The sequence below is a fragment of the Panthera onca genome, chromosome C2 (assembly GCF_046562875.1).
Source record: "Panthera onca isolate mPanOnc1 chromosome C2, mPanOnc1 haplotype 2, whole genome shotgun sequence".
Classification (NCBI taxonomy): Eukaryota; Metazoa; Chordata; class Mammalia; order Carnivora; family Felidae; genus Panthera; species Panthera onca.
Genome location: NC_138347.1, coordinates 49,468,014 through 49,488,510, shown reverse-complemented (window position 1 = coordinate 49,488,510; position 20,497 = coordinate 49,468,014). Strand labels below are relative to the sequence as shown.

The 20,497-nt window shown below is 39.8% G+C and overlaps 2 long non-coding RNA genes across 3 annotated transcripts in view; one reads left to right on the top strand and one right to left on the bottom strand.

The window, feature by feature from the left end:
- LOC144617410 (uncharacterized) overlaps positions 1-10,938 on the bottom strand; it is a 440,770-nt gene extending 429,832 nt beyond the window's left edge. Inside the window, exons 1-2 of one of the 2 annotated variants that reach the window (XR_013557894.2) lie at positions 5,045-10,938; positions 4,223-4,314 (exon numbers count right to left, since the gene is read on the bottom strand). This is a non-coding gene — a long non-coding RNA (uncharacterized LOC144617410). The remainder of the gene's footprint in view (positions 1-4,222; positions 4,315-5,044) is intronic. The other variant, XR_013557895.2, reaches the window with a different exon arrangement.
- Positions 3,258-14,713, top strand: LOC132683778 (uncharacterized). Its single transcript, XR_009612376.3, has 2 exons — positions 3,258-3,343; positions 14,483-14,713. It is a non-coding gene; the product is annotated as an uncharacterized LOC132683778 (long non-coding RNA).
- The last annotated feature ends 5,784 nt before the right edge of the window (positions 14,714-20,497 follow it).

Genomic DNA, 20,497 nt, shown 5'->3' with positions numbered 1-20,497 from the left:
TCTCTCTCTCACTCTCTCTCTCTTTCTCTCCAAATGAATAAACATTTTAAAAGTAAATAATAAATTTAAAAAAAAAAATAGTCTTTCCCTAACAAATCTTCTTTTCTTCCAGGTTACTTTTTTTCTGTTAGTTTTTTTCTGTGTTAGTTTCGATCTCTATGTTTTATGCTGAAATCTTAATCTCAGCTAGCTGGTGACCCTGCTTGCCTACACATATTGAGTTGGATCCTAAAAGGGCCAATAGGAAGTTCTGAGCCTGTGGTTGGTGTTTGACTACCATGGGCTTCACTGTACCTATTGATCTAGCTGGACCATTTCCTTGGAGATCTTCCTTCCCAAATATCAGTATCATTACTTCTTTCTTCTTGGACTAGTAGAGTTCCTAGAGAAGGATCTTCCAGTCTCCTATCTAGAAGATATTTTCCCAGTATTAAGGATATATTTAATCCCTATGTTTTCAACATCAAACTTCCACCCACAATTGTGTCTGACAAATCCTAGTGCAGGGACCCTCTGTTTTACACTCTCCAGTGATAATTTTCTCAGACTTCCTCCAGGTGGTTAGGGGTAGAAAACAATTTTGAGTCTATGGATTGGGGGAGGGGAATCTAACTGCTTTTTAAGTAGACTTTAAATCAGTACTATCCTTTTTAGCACTACCTCCCCTCTTCCAGAAGTACTTGTGTGCCAATTCCTCAAGCTTTTAGGGAGTCTGGACTATAAATCAGTTTACTTTTCAGCTTCTGCCTGGCATAGGATTCAGCTTTCTTAAGTATCTCAAATTGTGTTGATATTATTTCCCCTCTCATTTTTTATATCCCTTTAGATTTATACCTTTCTCCAAAAAAATCTATTTATTGTCATTTTATGAGGTTTTTGAAGGAAGAAAAATAAATATCTGTGTTCAATCCACTATCCTGATCCAAAAGTCATAGTTATAAAACTCATCATAACTCTTCATGCAGCAAAAGGGAAAATAAAATTTTAATGATTACCCAGGGAATGTAATCAACATTACAATCAAAGACAAAAGAATTAATATAACCACTTTGGAAGATGTTTGGCTAGCAATATCTATAGGAACTGAATATACCCCAAATGATAAATACTCCATGTCTAGTACATATCCAAAAGAAATAAGTACTTATGCTCACCAAAAGTCATGTAAAAGATGTCCAAGGCAGCACTATTCATATTAGCCAAAAACTGGAATCAACTCTAAAGCTCATCAACAGTGAGACATACAATAAATTGTGGTATGTTCATGGAATATGCACAGTATACACAATGGAATACTATAAAGTGAAAATGAGCAAATTACTGCTATATTCAGGAACACAAAATTAACACTGAAGGTGTACACTGAAGAGTATATATTATAAAATTCTACTTCTATCAAGTTCAAAACTATTTTATGATGATAAAAGTCATAACAGCACCAATGTCTGAAGGAGAGAATAATCACTGGGATTGGGCACAAGACAGGTGTCCGGGGAGCTGATAATTCTATGATCTGAGAGGTGGCTCTAGGTGTATGTTCCCACAGTAAAAGATAGTCAAGTCTATGCTGATGTTTGGGCCATTTTCCTATGTTATACTTCAATTTAAAAGGTCTCTTCAAAAAAATTTACCTTTACCAAAGAAGGAGGAGGAAGAGGAAGAGGAAGAGGAAGAGGAAGAGGAGGAAGAGGAAAAAGAAGAAAGGGGGGGGAGGGAAGGAAGGAAGGAAGGAAGGAAGTCAAACCATTAAAGTAGATTCATCTGGTACCGAACTTAGATTTAAGTGGTTTCTTAGGTTCAAATGCCAGCTTTGAATTATCAGACTGTGACTTTGGTTAAAGCATTACTCAAATTCCTCTATAAGATTAAGATGCAATCATTTGTTCATCCAACAAAAATTTATTGAGTGCCTGCTATTACAGTTACTTGGGATATAGCAGTCAGCAGATCCTTACCCTCATAGGACCAATATTCTCATGGGGAAAGGGGAAAAAATGTCGGCTCTGCCTACCTCACAGAATTTCTGGGAATCTCAAGAGGAAATCATGGTAACAACCTGCTTCTCAATATAAGGTTTGTGGACCAGCAGTATGAGCACCACCTGTGCATTTATTAGAAAGACAAGTCGGGCCCCACTCAGAACTACTCAATTATATCCTCATTTTAACAAGATCTGCAGGTGATTTCCATGCACATTAAATTTGGGAAGCACTGCTATAGTATTTTGTGAATCATAAAATGCTGTCAAATGTAGGCTATTATTATTATTAGTCATGCTCACCAGGAAATGGCCACAACCCTGCTCTGTAGATAGACACATTCCTATTCCAGAAAATGAAGGATATGAGGGTGTGAAAAAGTACATGTTTGCTCCCATCTAGAAAGCTGCTCTACTTCCAGATATGTTGTTTTGGAGTGTTTCTTTTCGGTTTGTTCTTTAGGTCAGCCTCAGTTCTCCAAGTCAATAGACCCCTGCCGATGAAGATGCTATTGATAAACTTTACTGCTGGGTTTTTCAAGTGGTCGAAACCCATTTCCTGGTCATTCGACAGTGAGCCCAGGAAAAGTGCTGTGATAAAGTAATAAGATGCTAAACAACACAGACTTTAGATTTATGGAGTTTTATTAGCCTGTTGGCATGTCCCAGATTTATTTTGTGTCTTTCATCTCCTGGCTGGGGGTGCCTAGCAAAACTTTTTCCTGCAGGCCGTTTGGTGGATCTCTAACCAGACTTGTCCCAACAATGCCTGTGTGGAAGTGAGACCCCAGGAAGCAATGGATTGCTTGGCAGGAAAGGATGTTGTTCTGGGACTAGGGACTAATCAGCCCTTCAACAACTGTCTTATAAGAGAAACAATACTTTGTCTAGTTTCTCCTACAGTAGTGTTACTCGAAATTTAATGTGCATACAAATCACCCAGAAATTATATTAAAATGCAGTTGCGGGAGGGGGGGAGTGGAGAGACACCTGGGTGGCTCAGGTGGCTCTTGATTTCCTCCCAGATCATGATCTCACATAGGGCTCTGTGCTGACAGTGCGGAGCCTGCTTGGGATTCTCTCTCTCCCTCTGCCCCTCTCCTGCTTGCGCATGCTCAATAAATAAATAAATAAATAAGAATTTTAAAAATGCATGTGGGATTTACTAGATCTGAAGTGGGACCAACAATTGTTGATTTTTAATATGCTCCCAGGTGATGCTGATACTACTGGTTCCCAGACCTTGAGTAGCAGGATCCTATCCCACAAGAACTCAAAAGGAACCAGCTGTAATTTTCAACCACTAGGCTCTTCCAACGTTCATAACGAGGTCTTCTGAAAAACACCAATGTCCAGCAAACCCAAGTAAGTTGACTTACTGGTTCTTTAGGAATTTAGAAACTAAAAGATCCATATTAAAACTATAAATATATATTTAGATATAACTATATTAAAAATCTTGGAAGGAAGTGCATTAAAATGTTAAGATTTGTATTTTCTTATTCCTGCTTTCTAAAGTTTCAAAAATAAACATAATTATGTAATATAAAAACAATAAATATTAGATTTTAAAATGTATATGTTTACAAATTATCCTAATCCCATGCCAAACACTACATACTGGGTGAAATGTTCTTGACTTTTCCCTAAATGTCAAAGAGTATAACATATATTCAGATTCTCTTTGATTCTTTTCTCCACCTACCCACCATAGGACAGCTCTGAGCGCTGAAAGGTCAAGTTGTAATGGGCCCCAAACATATCCAACATTCCACTTTCTAAGGGAAAGAATTGCTTTTTTGGTTTTGCCATCTGAATGGTGAAAATGCACGTGGCTTCATTAATAGTAAATACTTCTCTCTATGAGCCTTTTATGATGCAACAGTCCTCATTAGAAAACTCTGGACTTGCCAGAAGCACTTTGTGAATGTCTACTTTGATAAATTCATGATTATCATAAAGCAATTCAAAAACAAAAACTATAATTAAATAGAGGTCATTGTTGATGATTTGATCCTATAAGCAAGTAGAAAAACCACAAGAATGGCAAGGCACTCTGACCAGGGCTTGCTCTCTTAGCTACTGACTTGCACCATTTCTAATGATGCCCAACATTTCTTGAGTGCTTATTATGCACCAGGGGCTGTATTAAATATGTTAGGTGGATTTTCTCATTTAATACAACAACCTATTTTCCCTTTTTCACAAAAGAGAAAACAACAGTAGAGAGGCAAAGTAACTTACTTGTGGCTACACAATGGGTGGCAGACAAGGCAGGAAGTGACTGATTCCAGGCAGTATGTGTCTCAGAGACACTTTGGAGAAATCAATGAGCCCTGTCGACAATATGGTATATATCAAATCATCTCAGATTTGTTTTCCGACTTCCTAGGCCTATAATTAATCCCCCATTTTTTCATTAGTTTTTTTTTTTTTAAGTTCATTTACTTATTTTGAGAGAGAAAGAGGGAAACAGTGTGAGTGGGGGAGGGGCGGAGAGCGAGAATCCCAAGCAGGCTCCGCCCTGTCAGCACAGGGCCCTACAGGGGACTCAAACTCACCAACCATGCTATCTTGCCCCTGAGCCAAAATCAGGAATTGGAGGCCTAACTGACTGAGCCACCCAGGTGCCCCTCATTAGCTGTTTTGATTATTCTCATCCACTTACTGTTTTGTAGTCATTAATTAACTGCAGTTTGTGCACTAGGAGCTTCAGAGAAAGACTTCTTTATTTTCCTAAATTGACTCCCATGTGGATTCTTAGAATTTTCTTGTATTTTTTTTAAGTTTATTTATTTTGAGAGAGGATGTGTGTGCATGCACATGCATGAGCAGGGGAGGGACAGAGAGAGGAGAGAGAATCGCAAACAGACTCCGTTTTTCCATGTTGTGAGTACAGAGCCCTACGTGGGGCTCAGACTCATGAACCATGAGATCATGGCCTGAGCCAAAATCAGGAGTCAGAAGCTTAACCGAGTGAGCCACCCAGGCACCCTGAATTTTCTTATTTTAGAATAAAAATTGAGTAGATATGTTTATAAAAGGATTAGAGCTGCTTTTTCTTACCATCATCATTATCATCATGTTCTCTGGTTTTCAGTCTTATTTTGTCTTCATTTTTCTCATTTGTGTTGCCCTTAAAGTTGTAAGTTCCTTTTGGGCAGGAGCGTCTTCACTTGAAAACAACAAACCGATGGGCGCCTGCGTGGCTCAGTCTGTTAAGCGCCGCAGACTTCGGCTCAGATCATGATCTCGCGGTTCAGGTCATGGTCTCGCGATTGGTGAGTTTGAGCCTCACATGGGGCTCTGTGCTGACAGCTGGGATCCTGGAGCCTGCTTCGGATTCTGTGTCTCCCTCTCCCCCCGCCCCCCAAACACACACAGTCTGTCTGTCTGTCTGTCTGTCTCTCTCTCTCTCTCAAAAATAAATAATAATAAAGAAAAAGAAAAAGAAAAAAAAAAACAGAGCTACAAAATTAAAGACCAAAAGGAAAACAAAAAAACCTGTTAGTGATGGTTGCTTCTGGGTTGATGCAATTGTAATTTTTTTTTTCTTTTCTGTACTTTCCAAATTTCCCACAAGTGCTTATAATTAGGAAACATTATTGTTTTAAATCATTTAAACTTTCCTTATCTGGACAGTATATGTTGATTTCTACAAAACATCTCATCAACACTGAAAAAAATCTATCCAGTAATAAATGGAAGTGAAGTTTTTATGTATATGTAGAGCTGTATGTGTTAGAGGCCTCATGAGAAGGAGCCCCTCCATCTGGGAGAAAGGAGAAGGTCACTTTAGTGACCTCACCACTGCTGCCTTGAATCTAAGTGGCTCAGGTACACAACCTACCGTGAGCTTCCCACAGCTTTCACAGAATAAAACCTGTGTTCCATAGGAGAGGGGGTAGGCCCCATAGTAAACACAAGACTTGCCACCTTCCTCAGGTCAAGGGCTATCTCAGAGTCCTAGAAATACTTTTTCTAGGTAGTGTGATTGTTCTGAAGTTTTGTTTGCGATACTTTTAAGCACAGACTCTGATATAAAAGTTACTGAAGTTGATCAGTTCTGGAAAGATTTCTTTCATTCCATGTCAAAGAAGGAAAGGGAGCTACAAAGACCTAGGTTTTTTTAACAGGGATGTATTTCTCTGGCATCATGGATATTTTGAAATAAGTAGAAACCATTGCTGTCTGTCTACTTTCTAATGCTCTGTTCATTGTGCATTCTGATGTCACAAGCTGTAACCTAGTAACCTCACAGTACGTAGAGTTCTATTCATCACCCAAGCGTGGCTAATAGGACAGATGGTTGACAGAATGACAGACAATATGCGTGACTCAAAGAGGAAGTTGCTACCATCTTCTCTGTCCACTGAAGGAATATATCCTATGTGCTGGAAGCACCAGGGCAGATCCCCAACTATCCTTGTCAGAGCAACCCTGAAATGAAGATCAGAATGGCTGCCTCAAGAGGCATATGGGTGCCTCAGTCAGTTAAGCAGATGACTTGGGCTCAGAGCATGATCTCATGGTTCTTGGGTTTGAGCCCCATGTGGGGCTCTGTGCTGACAGCTCAGAGCCTGGAGCCTGCTTCCGATTCCATGTCTTCCTCTCTCCCTGCCCCTCCCCTGCTCACACTCTGTCTCTCTCTCAAAAATGAATTAACTGAAAAAAAAAAAAAAAATGTCTTCCTCAAGATTTGGGGCTAGACCCCAAAGCAGAAATTACAGGTGACAGGTGAGAGTTGGGACACACTTTGAGATGAAGTTCTCTAAGGAATAGTAAAATCTTCTATAATGCTTCTGGGAGGAGGGATGAAGGGACAGTTTGACAGAAGTTCTTCCTTAATTCCTTCTGGAAATACAGGTTTCCCTCTGGACCAGAATCCTAACAAGGTAGCTCAGTGCATCTTTGAAAGACAATTGGAAACCTGATATCATGATTTGTAGACTGATTGACTGGGTTCAAATCCCACTTCTGACAGCAATTGGAAGTAGTCGCTTCACTCTCTCAGCTTTGGCTTCCTCATCTTGAGATAAATGATACCTGATTCATAGAAATGCTGTAAGGATCAAATGAGGAAATATGTATGAAGTACTATGTGTATGTATACAAAGTACACAGTAGACCTACAAAAAAATGATAGCTATTACTAATTGTGTGTGTCTGTCTATATAACATTGTGCATATATACTTTTCATACGTGTGTATATATAAGGTATCTTATGGCAAAGAAATATGAGAAGCATTCTGGTTTGGGTTTTGGGTTTATTGGAGGAGGTGATTAATAGCATATGAAATGCTGTATGTGTCAGACCCCCAATAATGAGTCCAGAAAACAGTGCACCATGATAAAGTTATCCTGTCTTCTTGTTTAATGGCTTTCCAAACACACTGAGAGTCAGTTTAGATAAAATATTGTGCAAGTGTCTGTATGTCAAAGAAAAATTTCACAGAACAGAGTTTGGCTGAAAAAGAAGAAGACATAATTCAAGTCTTCTTCAAGGGGAGAGAGAACTTAACTTCCCTAGAAACAAAAAAAGCAGGAAGGTTTCTAAGGGCTGAGGTTAGCTAGTTGAAAAGTACTGGAGGACATTAGTTTGGTCAATGTGATTAGGCCATCTGTGTTTGCTGACACCAGTCTAGGTTCCTACCCTCCTACAGAAACTGGGAGACCTGGATGCTACCTTTCTTGATGATAACATTTCAAAAGATGTCTCCCAGGTCCCTGAAACAGATGGTTCTCAGTTGTAAAAGGGGCAAGCGGCTAGGAAAAGATTTACATCTCAGATGGGCAAATAAAGAATTTACAATTGTAAGTTTTCTAAAGTAAATGCTCTAAGACAAGGGAGGTCAGTGACCTACTGTCGCTAAGAAACCTGTCTAAAGTTTAGTCAAGCTGAGGAAAATAAGGCCATCTTGGTCATGTTCCTGACTTAGCAGGATCAGTCAATGTATCAGTCACAGAGAGCCACCTAAGGCATGTTTTCCCTGATGCCACCAGGAACTACCTGTCCAAAACAAGTTCCCCACCCCCATCTGTAATAACCTGTCTCCTTTCTTACCTGTCTGGACGTTCCAACCATTTGAGTCATTCCCCTGTGTCAGATGACAAAGGTGAGTGCACAACTCATAGAAGGCCACTGTTACAGTGCTGGTGAGATTTGGGGGACAGCAATGAAGGACCTATCTGCACCCTGCTGTCAGGGCAAGGCCCTCAGCAAAATTTTGAGGTACACAGAGGCTCTCCAACTTTTCTTCCCTTCTTTGTTCCCCCTTGCTGTTTCAGACACACTGTGCCCCCAGAATCTCTCCTCTTCTTTTCTTTCCTCCCAAGAAACGTGTTCCTGAATCTTCTACTAAAATGTAAAAAACTGGCTAAAAGCTTAGAGAAAGCCAGAATGTTTGTGTACTAACTAAATTGTGAGATTAAGACCTGAGCTGAGATCAAGAGTTGAACACTCAGCCAACAGAGCCACCCAGGAGCCCCTGTCTGCTAACTAAATCTTAAACTAAGGGAAATTCCTGGTTCTGATCAACAGTGAGCTAGAATTTTAAAAGACCTCCTCCTTGTTGGCAAAACTGCCCCTTCCCAGCAAACGGCTGCCACAATGAAACACAGGACAGGAAAGCACCAACAGGGACCCAGCCTGACAATGAGAAGTGCAGGATAGCCCTAGAGTGGCCCAGAGCCAGGTTACTGAAGTGAGTGCCTAGACATGGAAGTGGATGGGGATTCTGAAGGTGCTTGAGGAAGAATATCCAAAGCATATGTCTAACCAAAGCGAGGTGATGAAAACCAATGTTTCCTACCTGTTACTTTTCCCTCAAATGAGTTCTACAGCTGAAAAAATTATGAGACCCCAAAAAGGACCAGGCTGTTCAATTCTATCCCTGAACCATCATCTCAAGGCTTTCCTTCTATTTTATGGAAGTTTATCATACTCCAAACACTAACTAAATTGCTTCTATACTCATACCCTCCAGCAATGCCAGCTTTAATGTATGCCTCCAGGGAACAATTAAATGAGTTAATATATGTAAGGCAAGAAAAGAATGTCTGGTGCATAATAAGTGCTATATACATATGAGCTATTGCATTATATTATTATTATCATTATTATTATTATTATTATTATTACACTGCAGTCCTGATTGTGAGGGATTTTTAGCAAAGCCACGGGTAGAAGAGTGCCCCAATTAGAGCTGCTAGGTCAGTGCCATAAAACAGAAGAACTCAGTAAATTCCCAGAGAGGAAAATGTAATCATCCTGTTCTTTGCAAAGATTTAAGATAGCAAAATGGATGGTATTTTGGGGAGATAGACTTCCCCAAGGTCTTGCTACCTTGCATCAGTGAAGCCAGAAGTCAACGGAACCTGTTTTTATTTGGGGTTACCTCTAGCCAGCACTATAGATACATGTGAGATCTGGATGCGGAGGGCTCACAACACTAGTGATGTCTCTTAAGATATTTCTTGTGAGAAATTCATCAATAAAGCTAACATAAAGAAAAGTGATATTTGAAGGACAGTGTTTCTCGATTCCTGTTCACATCCTTGAAAGTGACCCGCTAGATTTATTACATAACACCGAGAAGTAGCAATAGCAGTTCTGTTTCCTGGGGAAAGCCAGCTTCCAAAAATTGCAGTAGATCTGTTGATATAGGGTAATGTAGTGCTAAACTGGCCCGGCAGGGTGGGTATTTTGGTCTTAAAAGGGAACAATACAGTAAAGATAGTTTGTGTTTATGCCTGACCTAAATCTTTCACTTCCCCTCACATAAGAGAAGCAGATGTTCAGTGGAGAGCTGGGGAGGGAATGGGGGAGACGAAGGAAACGAAATGAAATTATGGTTCGAGTTATTCTTTAAAACATCAACCAGATGTTCCTTATCTAATGTAAGTGCTTAAAACCTCAACACAGAAGAATCTCTTCATCTTCATTAATACATTAATTCTCTATGCCCTACTTACTTCAGCTTTTCTTTAAAGACACAAATGTAGTAAAAGCAGAGTCAACAATTACACGAGCCATCTTTTCAACATATGCTGCTGAGACAACTAGATACCCATAAGGAAAAGGATTTAGACGCTTACTTTACACCATACACAAAAATTAACTCCACGTGAATCATAGACCAAAAATCCCTTACCAAATGTAAGCATTAAGGGGTGCTTGGGTGGCTCAGTCTGTTAAGTGTCTGACTTCAGCTCAGGTCATGATCTTGCAGCCCAGGAGTTCGAGCCTGGGGCCAGGCTTTGTGCTGACAGCTCAGAGTGTGGAGCCTGCTTCGGATTCTGTATCTCCCTCTCTATCTCTGCCCCATCTCTGCCCCTCCCCTGCTCACACTCTGTCTCTCTATCTCTCCTTCAAAATAGTAAAGAATTAAAACTATACAACTTGTAGAAGAAAACATAGGAGAGAATCTTTATGACCTGGGTTAAGGAAAACAAAGATTTCTTAGTATGATATCAAAAGCACTATCCATAAAAGAAAATATTGATAAATTGGACTTCATAAAACCTTAAAAGCTTTGCACTTCAAAAGACACCATTCACTATAAAAAAAAAAAAAAGACATCATTAAGAAAATGAAATATAAGGGGCCCCTGAGTGGCTCAGTCTGTTAAGCGTCCGACTTCCACTCAGGTCATGATCTCGTCGTCTGTGAGTTCAAGCCATGCATCGGGTTCTGTGCTGACAGCTGGGACCCTGGAGCCTGCTTTGGATTCTATGTTTCCCCTCTCTCTGCCCCTCCCCGGCTCACGCTCTCTCTGTCTCTCTGTCTCTCTGTCTCTCTCTCTCTGTCTCTCTCTCTCTCTCTCTCAAAAATAAACATTAAAAAATTTTTTTAAAAAGAAAATAAAAGGACAAGGCACGAACTGGGAGACAATATTTGCAAATTATATATCTGATAAGAGACTTATAGCCAGAATATATAAAGAATGCTTACAATTCAATGATAAGAAAACAAACAACCCAATTAAAAAAATGGGAAAAATTCTGAATATACATTTCACTAAAAAAGGTATACAAATAGGCAACAAACACATGAAAAGATACTTATCATTTGTTACTAGGGAAATCAAAATTAAAGTTGCAATGACATATCACCTCACATCCACTAAAAAGACTATAATCCAAAAGGCAGACAATAGCAAAAGTTGGTGAGGACATGGAAAAACTAGAATGCTCATACACTGTTGGTGGAAATGTAAAATGGTACCACTACTTTGGAAACAGTTGGGCAGTTTCTTAAAAAGTAAACATAAACATAAACGGCTCACAATTCTACTCTTAGTTTTCTACCCAAGGGAAATAAAATCTATATCCACAATAAATAATAGTTCATGAATGTTCATAGCAGCATCATTCATAATAGCCAAACCTGAAAACAATCCAAATGCCCATCAACTGGTAAATGGATAAACAAAATGTGGTATGTCCATACAATGGAATATTATTTAACAATAAAAAGAAGTGAAAACTGATAAATGCTACAACATGGATGAAACTTGAAAACATTATGCTTAATTAAAGAAGCCAGTCACAATGGCCAATAATGTATGATTGCATTTGTATGAAATTTCCAGAATAGGCAAATCTACAGAGACAGAAAGTAGATCAGTGGTTGCCTGGGGCTGGAGGAATGAAAATATTCTACAATTGAGTTGTGATGATCATTGCACAACTCTATAAATTTACTAAAAACCATTGAATTGTACAGTTTAAATGGCTGATTTATATGTTAAATTGTACCTCAATGAAGCTGTTAAAAAAGAATACATTGATCTTTAAACTGATCTTCCTGACAGAAAAGGCAGAAGCAAAGAAAACCATAGAATACATAACTTTAATAAAATACAGAACCTTGGGACCCCTGAGTGGCTCAGTCAGTTAAGCATCCAACTCTTGAGTTTGGCTCAGGTCATGATCTCACAGTAATGAGATAGAGCCTGCACAGAGCTCTTACCCTGGGCATGGAACCTGCTTAAAATTCTCTCTCTCCCTCTCCCTCTGCCCTTCCCCACCTTTCTCTCAAAAAAAAAAAAAAAAAAAAAAAAAAATATATATATATATATATATATATACACACACATATATAACTTCATTCTTGTTTTTTAAAAAAGGAAGCAAGTAAATATACTTTTGGAAAGTCTTTTTTCCTCTGAAAATGATTTATAAGGTATAACTTTGTTCACATAGTAACAGCTCAGTGCTTATTGCAGTTTCATCAAAAACACTTTTTTAAAGAAAAAAGAAAAGGAAAACCCAAGGTGTTCCATACATGCTATTTATTATAGAGGACCTCAATAAAAGTTGAAGGAATGTTGTTAGGTCTTAGTATAGGCACGGAATTCTAGGTGGAGCCAGAATGAGAAATTGCAGAACCAAGTTTTGGGTACTGTGAATCAATACTCACCAATTACTCTGAGAAGCTAAAAGAATGATTGCTTAGCAACCCTCTTTGGCTGTGCTTCTCACATATTTTTCTCACTGGGGCTTTCACAAGGTTTCCACATAAGGCAATCCAAAACTGAGTTTACCAATGAGTCCGTAATTTTCCTACCTATGTTCTGTAGCTGATTGAAAGGAGATTCTCATGCTCAGACTATAGATGTGTAGACAGAAGATGAGGGTCTGATTTACACTCTTGCCCAGTAGTATGACCTTAATAGAGTGGGCTGAGGACACATATAGGTAAATAAGACTTTTCTCAAAAAAGCAGCTTTAGATCTGTCCCCAAGGCCGTAAAAGTACAGCAAAGCCCTACATTTATGTACCTGGAGTACTTAAGAGATATCCTTGGCCTAAAAGATTTTTAGGGGAGAATCTGGTAACCATCTGTACCTATCACTTATGAGCTTCAATGTACCTTCTCTGGAGTCATAAATTTGCAGAAGAATTGAATCTCCTTGGCTCCAATGGGTGGTGTTGGCCCAAACTACACACCAGCACCCTAGCACCCCTGAAACATAACTACACTTAGCTATTGAATAGACCTATGTAGCTCTACTTCACCCGAGTGCATTCTAAAAATGGCATAGTTGACACTGAGATTTTCCTTCTGAAAAAAACCACCCATCACACAAGACCATGTCATCAGCACAGAAAATAATGAATACCTTCATATTTGATATGTCAAGAGGCATACCATCTGGTTTATCTAAAAAAGCTGGCACAAATTATCATAAGTTAAATAACTGGGTGGCTCAGTTGGTTAAGCATCTGACTTCGGCTCAGGTCATGATCTCACAGCTTGTGAGTTCAAGCCCCATGTCAGGCTCTGTGCTGACAAGCTCAGAGCCTGGAACCTGCTTTGGATTCTGTCTCCCTCTCTCTCTGCTTCTCTCTCTCTCTCTCTCTCTCTGTCAAAAATAAACATTAAAAAAAGTTTTTTAAATAAATAATAATAATAATAAATTTAAATAACTGGGTGCAGCTACATTTAACACCAGCTAAAACTGGAATTCATTAAGGAGCTCACTATGTTTCACAACAGAAACTGTGATAGAGTCACTGGAGAAAAATAAAAAGCCTTGGACTTACACAGACCCTATTATGTCATTCCAGATATACGTCATGATAATCTCAAAATGTTCTTAATCTCAACAACAACAACAAACCTGATTAAGTAATGGGCATAGGACTTGAATAGATATTTCTCCAAAGAAGATATACAAATGGCCGATAAACACATAAAAAAATATTCAACATCACTAATCATTAGGGAAATGCAAGTCAAAACTACCTTACATTATGTAAGCTAATAAAAAAAAAACAGAAAATAACAAATGTTTGTGTAGATGTAGAGAAAGTGAAATCCGTATGCAGTCTTGATAGGAATGTAAAATGGTGCAATCTCTACGGAAAACAGTATGGCAAATCCTCAAAAAAATTAAAAATAGAGTTACCATGTGATCCAGCAATTCGACTTCTAGGTATACACCAAATTCAAATTAAATTGAAAGTAGAGATTCAAAAAGGTACTTGTACACACATGTTCACAATAGCATTATCCACAATAGCCAAAGATAGGAGCAACCCAAGTGTCCATCAGTGGATGAATGGACAAACAAAATATGTTATATTCATAATGATGAGATATCAGTCAACTTACAAAGGAAGGGAATTCTGACACATGCTACAGCATAGATGAACCTTGAGGACATTATGTAGGTGAAATAAGCCCGTCACAAAAAGACAAATATTGTATGATTCCACTCATATGAGGTACCTAGAATTGTCAAATTCATAAAAACAAAAAGTAGAATGGTGGTTGCCAGGGACTGGGGGGAGGAGAGAATGAGGAGTTGTTTAATAAGTACAGAGTTTCACTTTTGCAAGGTGAAAAAGTTCTGGAGATGGCTTGTACAACAATGTGAATATATGGAACACTACAGAACATTTCTCTTAGAAGTGGTTAAGATGGCAAATTTTATGTCATGTGTAACTTACCACAATGTAAAAATTCCTTTAATGCTCTTAATCAATTTCTCCAGCAGGTGAGTCATCATGACGTTGCAGAACTGGGTCCAAAGGCTGCCTGATTCAAGCAGGATGCTAACACTACTGAACCAGACCTGTGGTCTCATCAAGAAGAAGGCTGATTTTGAACTACCCTTTTGGTAGCTGTTGTATGTTGGGCTCATCTTTCAGGGCCTTCACCACATCTTTCCCAGGCTTAATATTTGAGAAGTGAAGACAGAAACAGTAAAATTAAGATGAAAGACCGTGGTCTCCAAAAGTTGTCTTTGTTTCCACTTGCCATATAATTTGGGCCTCCGTTTTTGAGAAGGCTAGAAACATGTCTAACAGTGTATCATGACCTCCAACATACCCTATTGACCAGTCAGCCTTGTGGAAAGAAAATAACTAGTGATATTGATGACCTATCAGACATTTTGCATTCATAACAAAAATACAAAAGAATACATAATGAAAGCAGCAGTGGTGGCCAGTTGAAGGCTGATATTCTGACAATGGAAGGAAAGAAGGAACAATGAAGAGATGGAAGACACAATGGTCCCAAAGAAGGTAAGTGTCTCCCACACTGCCTCCAACTCTGTTCCCTCTAGAGACAGTGCATACCACACACACACACACACACACACACACACACACACACACTATTTCATGTGTTGGGAGTGACGGGAGTGAGAAATGAGGATGTGCTCAAATCCAGCTGTCACCCTATCTCAACAGTTTCAGAGGCCTCAGAGGGGAACAGATTACTAAGAAACCCTGCCACCAACCTTTCTTCCATGTCACAGTGAATTAGAGACCATCAAGGAAACACCCCACATTCCCATGCACACCTGTGCCTAAACATTTATCTGCATCCACTCCAGCAATTCAGTCCTCCTCTCCATTTTAGTGACAACAGAGTCTCTTCCGCTTCTCTAAACACTTCAAACAACACTCTAGATTCTGATGCTTCTGCATTTTGAAGGAACCATGTTTCTTCCATTATTCCCTCTCTCCCCTACATCTTCATCCACTCCCCTTCCTTTAGCAAGTATGTGTACTCAAATCTCACTCATTCTCTAATTTTAAAAAACTCAAAATGCAACACACACACACACACGCACACACACACACACACACACAGAGGAATATTATTTAGCCATAAAAAAGAAGCAAATCCTAAAAAAAAAAGTAGAAGAAAATCCTGCCATTTGCTACAATATGGATGAAAACTGAGGGCATTATGTTAAATGAAATAAGTCACACAGAGAAAACAAATGCTTTATGATCTCACATATATGTGGAATCAAAAAAAAAAAAAAAACTCACAGAAATAGAGAACAGGTTGGTGGTTCCCAAGGGTAAGACATGGAGGTAGAGGAAATGGGTGAAAGGGTTCAAAACTTCTAGTTATAAATAAGTTCTGGGGATAATGTACAGTATGGTGACTATAGCTAACAATACTCTATTTTATATTTGAAAGTTGCTAAGAAACTAGATCTTGAAAGTTCCCTTCACAAGAAAAAAAAGTGCAAGGTGTTGGATGTTAAACTTATTGTAGTAATAATTTGCAATACATACATATATCAAATCATTGTGGTGTACATCCTAAACCAATATGATGTTATATGTCAATTATATCACAATAAAACTGGAAGGAGGGCTCCTGGGTGGCTCAGTTGGTTAAGTGTCCGACTCTTGATTTGATCTGGCTGAAGTCATGATCTCAAGTGAGATCGAGCCCCACTGTCAGCATAGAGCTCACTTGAGATTTTCTCTCTCCTCTCTCTCTGCCCCTCTTTCTCCCTCTGTCTCTTAAAATAAATAAATAAAATTAAAAAAAAACAAACACTGGAAAAAAAAAAAACTCCTACACCCTATATCTCTTTTAAGACTGTCACTTCACAGCCAGAATTCTTAAGATTTCAGTTCTCATTTGTCTTCATTTCCTTATCTACTCAGCCAACTGAACTGAGCTGATCTGAGATCAGTCACTGCAGCTGATCTCACCAAAGTGATCAACAATCTTCCTGTCACTCAATATGAAAGACACTTGAAGTCATTGTATTATGGGACTGCTCTGCAGTACTGGACCCTGTTCACCAGACAAAACTCCTTGAAGTGCCATCTTCCTTTACCTTCCCAGACACTGTCCTTTCCTGGTTTTCCTCCATCCTCAGACTGAGCCCTCTTCCGACTAACAGCTATTGTCAGTTCCTCTCACTGGGGGTCCACATCACCGCTTCCTCTGTAGTCCTAACACAATGTTAATATTGAGTAAACCTCTGGAAATTCGTGTTGATACACCAGCTCCAATAATGCAGTGGTTCTCAACCCTAGCTCCTTTTTAAATTCATTGGGAACTTTTACAGAGGTATCAATACCCCAACTCATAGTATTTCTGATTTAATAGGTCTTGGATGAGTCCCAGGTACCAGTATTTTCTAAAAGATTTTCAGATGAGTTTAGGGCTCACCACTAACCTTGCCACCCCATGCTGGGACTATAAGGATGGGAAATTTGCAAAATGCCTAACTATCATTTTAGAACTGAACCCTTCAGTTAGAGTTTAGATGGAGCTTTAGAATTCTGAGACAGAGTACATTTTAAGGGTCTTGTTCAAAGTTCTTATTGAACCTTGCTTACCTCTGGCTCATCCGTTATCATGCAATCCCAGATTTCTCTTACCCTTGCTTAGCCAGGAGCCAGGAGAAAATAACAGGAGAAACCAACAAAGTCACACATTTTGTCAAATGAACAAGTGGCCTAATGTCTGCAAACATGGGAGGTTTTTCTTCCTCTCCCTTGCAAATCTGCCAGGATTCTTGGGAGTGCCTTTGCCCCACCTTCCCCCTAGTTTCCAAGTACCAACAGGCCCAAAACCTTCCAGAATCTCTGGCCTTTCCCCTCCCTTTCTGCCTTGAGGGTGCAGAGTCTGTTGTGTGCCTGGCTCACTCAAGAGATTCTGCCTGTTACTGTTTACGAGGGAAGCGTCTCTCACGGGGTTGGCGTGACCAGAGAGGAATATTCACACCAAGGCAGTTTTCTTTGTTTCATGTGTTTAATTATTTGACTGCAGTTGTGGTTTCTGGGGGTTTAGGGTGAAGACGTGGGGAAGGAATTGGTCAAAAAGAGGGCTAGACGTGTTGAAACAAAACAACCATTAAAAGCTGAGACCCAGCCACACTAAGAAACAATTCCATCCACCTAGCCCACCTTTTCCTCCTATATTTTGCTACACACATCCACCCACTCACTTACTTATATTAGAAAGGGGGGAAGAGATGTCACAAAGAGAGGTAATGTTTCAAAACTTCATCTTGAATTGTGACCAGTCTGTTATTTTAAGGTAGTTTGGACAATCAATCATCTTAGGAGCAAGGGGACTAAGTCCTAAAGGTCTGAAAAGGGACTGTAAAAGATTCTGGAGATGTCATGTTGCCAGAATATTCAGGAGGCCTGGATCTTCCCCCTCCACCAGATCCTTCTCAGCAAAGCTACAACATCTCACCAGACAAAAAAAAAAAAAAAAAAAAATTACTCCAAAGTTCAATTCATAAAAGCTCAGTCCTTAATGCAAAAGTCAAGGTAGGACTGTGTATGGTACTCTGTATCGGGAATGGCTTAAGACCCTAGAATTTATGCTGCTGTTGGCAAAGATCACATTCTACATATTTTACATATCAGAAGAGTGGGTTAAAGGGGAAGATAAAGGGAGGCAGAGAGGAGGCAAAGCACTGTTTGCAGAGGGCAACAAATTCAACCAAGGAGGGATTACTGCAAAACAAAGGCAATGGCCCTGGCATTTGCCAGAGGCAAGGGTTGCTTCTGCTGGTGATTTTAGGCTAGTTTGTCCCCTTTGTCTCCTACAAGAAAAGGGTAAAAGTTGTTCTGCGTAGGACAGTGCAACTCTGAGTAGTGGGTGACCTATTACTGAAAGCACGTTTCAGTTCTGTCAGAAGAACTGCCTGAGAGAGCAGTGAGTTCCCCATGCTCTGCAGGTGGGGTAACTGCCGCTTGGAGTCATAGGGTGGACTCATGTTACAGCCACGGAGTCTTTAAGATGCCCTTTGGGCCAAAAAGTCAGTGACAACAGCAACATCAATGAATGGTTTCCCTACCCCCAGGAATCAATAAATCTACTCCATCTAAATCTTGCTTCCTCATTCCGATTTAAGCTTTTAAAATAAAACAAGTTCGTTGACAAGGTTTGAGGATCTATGAAGTATTCAACACAGTGGTAGGTTTCCTGAAGGACAAAGTGTATTATGGAGAGAACGAGATTAGGGAGAAAGCTAAAGAATGGAGTCATCTAAATAGGAAAAATAGGGGCACCTGGATGGCTCAGTTGGTTGAATGTCCAACTTTGACCCAGGTTATGATCTCATAGTTTGTGAGTTCGAGCCTGCTTCAGACCCTCTGTCCTCCTCTCTCTGCCCCTCCCCAGCTCACACTCTCTCTCTCAAAAATAAATAAACTTTAACAACAAAAAAAAAAGGAAAAATAACTTTGAAAAAAACAGAAAAATCAGAAAATTCCAAACTCCCTGGAAATCTTCCTTTCTCCCTAATAATGATCATGGTGCCTCCTTCTTTTTAAAGAATGAGACTGCTCCAACATTGCCTGCGTACTCCCTGGTTTGACTCATTTTCACCCAAGGGTAGGGAGGGCAAAATTAGAGTGAGGTGTTGGTTGCAGTTCAGCCACACTTTTCAATGTACCCAGCCCACACTTGGTTCTGCGTGGGGTGTGGGTTTTATAGCCGGCTGCCTCTCCTTGGTGATTAATGGAGTTCCACTGAAACTGCCTGTTCTCGACTCCTCCCATCTGGGATAAGAACCAATGATTCTCAGCCTAGAGCTGAGAGGTTGGTATGAAGAAGGCTCATATCTAGTAAAAGATGAGAGGGAATGAAGACCTGGCACCTTGCTAACAGTGCAATCCCTGGGTTGTTTTTCTGGACCCAGAGAGTGGTATAATGTGAACACCCTTATCAGATTCCATACGCTCTTGCTGGGCAAACAGGAAATTCAAATCTTACCCTCCCTAGGCTTGCTGTGGACCACAACCCACCCTCCACACAGCCTTCAGGTCTTTCTAAATTACAACCTGATCCTGGCTCTTCCCTGAGTTATTTCTGGGGATCCCTCTCTCCTACATATGAGCTCCTTTGAACAGGATTCAAGACGCTCCAAGACCCAGCTCTTGCCTCTTTCTCCAGTCTCAGTTCCACCCATTCCAGGTCTCAAACTCTTGCAAGTCAGTTGCTCAAAATTCTGTTTTATATCTCTGTCTTTTGTTCGTATCTTTCTCTCTTTCAGTGTTTGACAACCTGATGAACCCATACTATCCAAAGGTGTGATCAGGGGTTGTTCTGAGTTAGAGCAATGAGGGGCCAGTTTTCCTGGAGTAATATGTGCATGAAACCATGAGGAAATGGCATGTTCTTGCTAATGATGTTGTCATATGCAAGCAACTCACCTATGCTCCTCCAGATCTCCCTTTTTGTGGGAAATTAGCAAAGCAATACCTATTTTGAAACCATTATATGTGGCCCTCTTTGACCTAGAAGGATTATGGAGGAAGACTTCAGGCAGTGCTTTTCCTTAATGCCCCTGAGGGAGAGAATAAAGGCAGCCCTGCCCTTTTCTCACAGGGTGTTAGGTAGCAAAGGCCTACTGGCTATTGAGACAACTACAGAGCATAGGGCATGGATCTGTGACAGTCCTATACTAATATCACCACCTTCCTCTCAGTCTTTGTCCCCACTTCTCTCCAACTCACTGACACCACTTCCACCAAGTTCAGTGTTTCAGGATCACTGGGCCTGGATTTAAGATTTAACGGAAAATAATCAAGTTACTTTGAAGGTTCATTTCTTTAAGTCTTTCTATCAAAGTCACATATTTTTTTGATACACTGGAGAAAATGTATGTCTTTATCTGGCAGATATTGCTGACATATTTTCTTTTAGGTAATATGTGTGCTGTTTTATATCACAGAGCCCACCACCAGTTATTAATAATTCTTCATCTTGGTAAAGTACATCA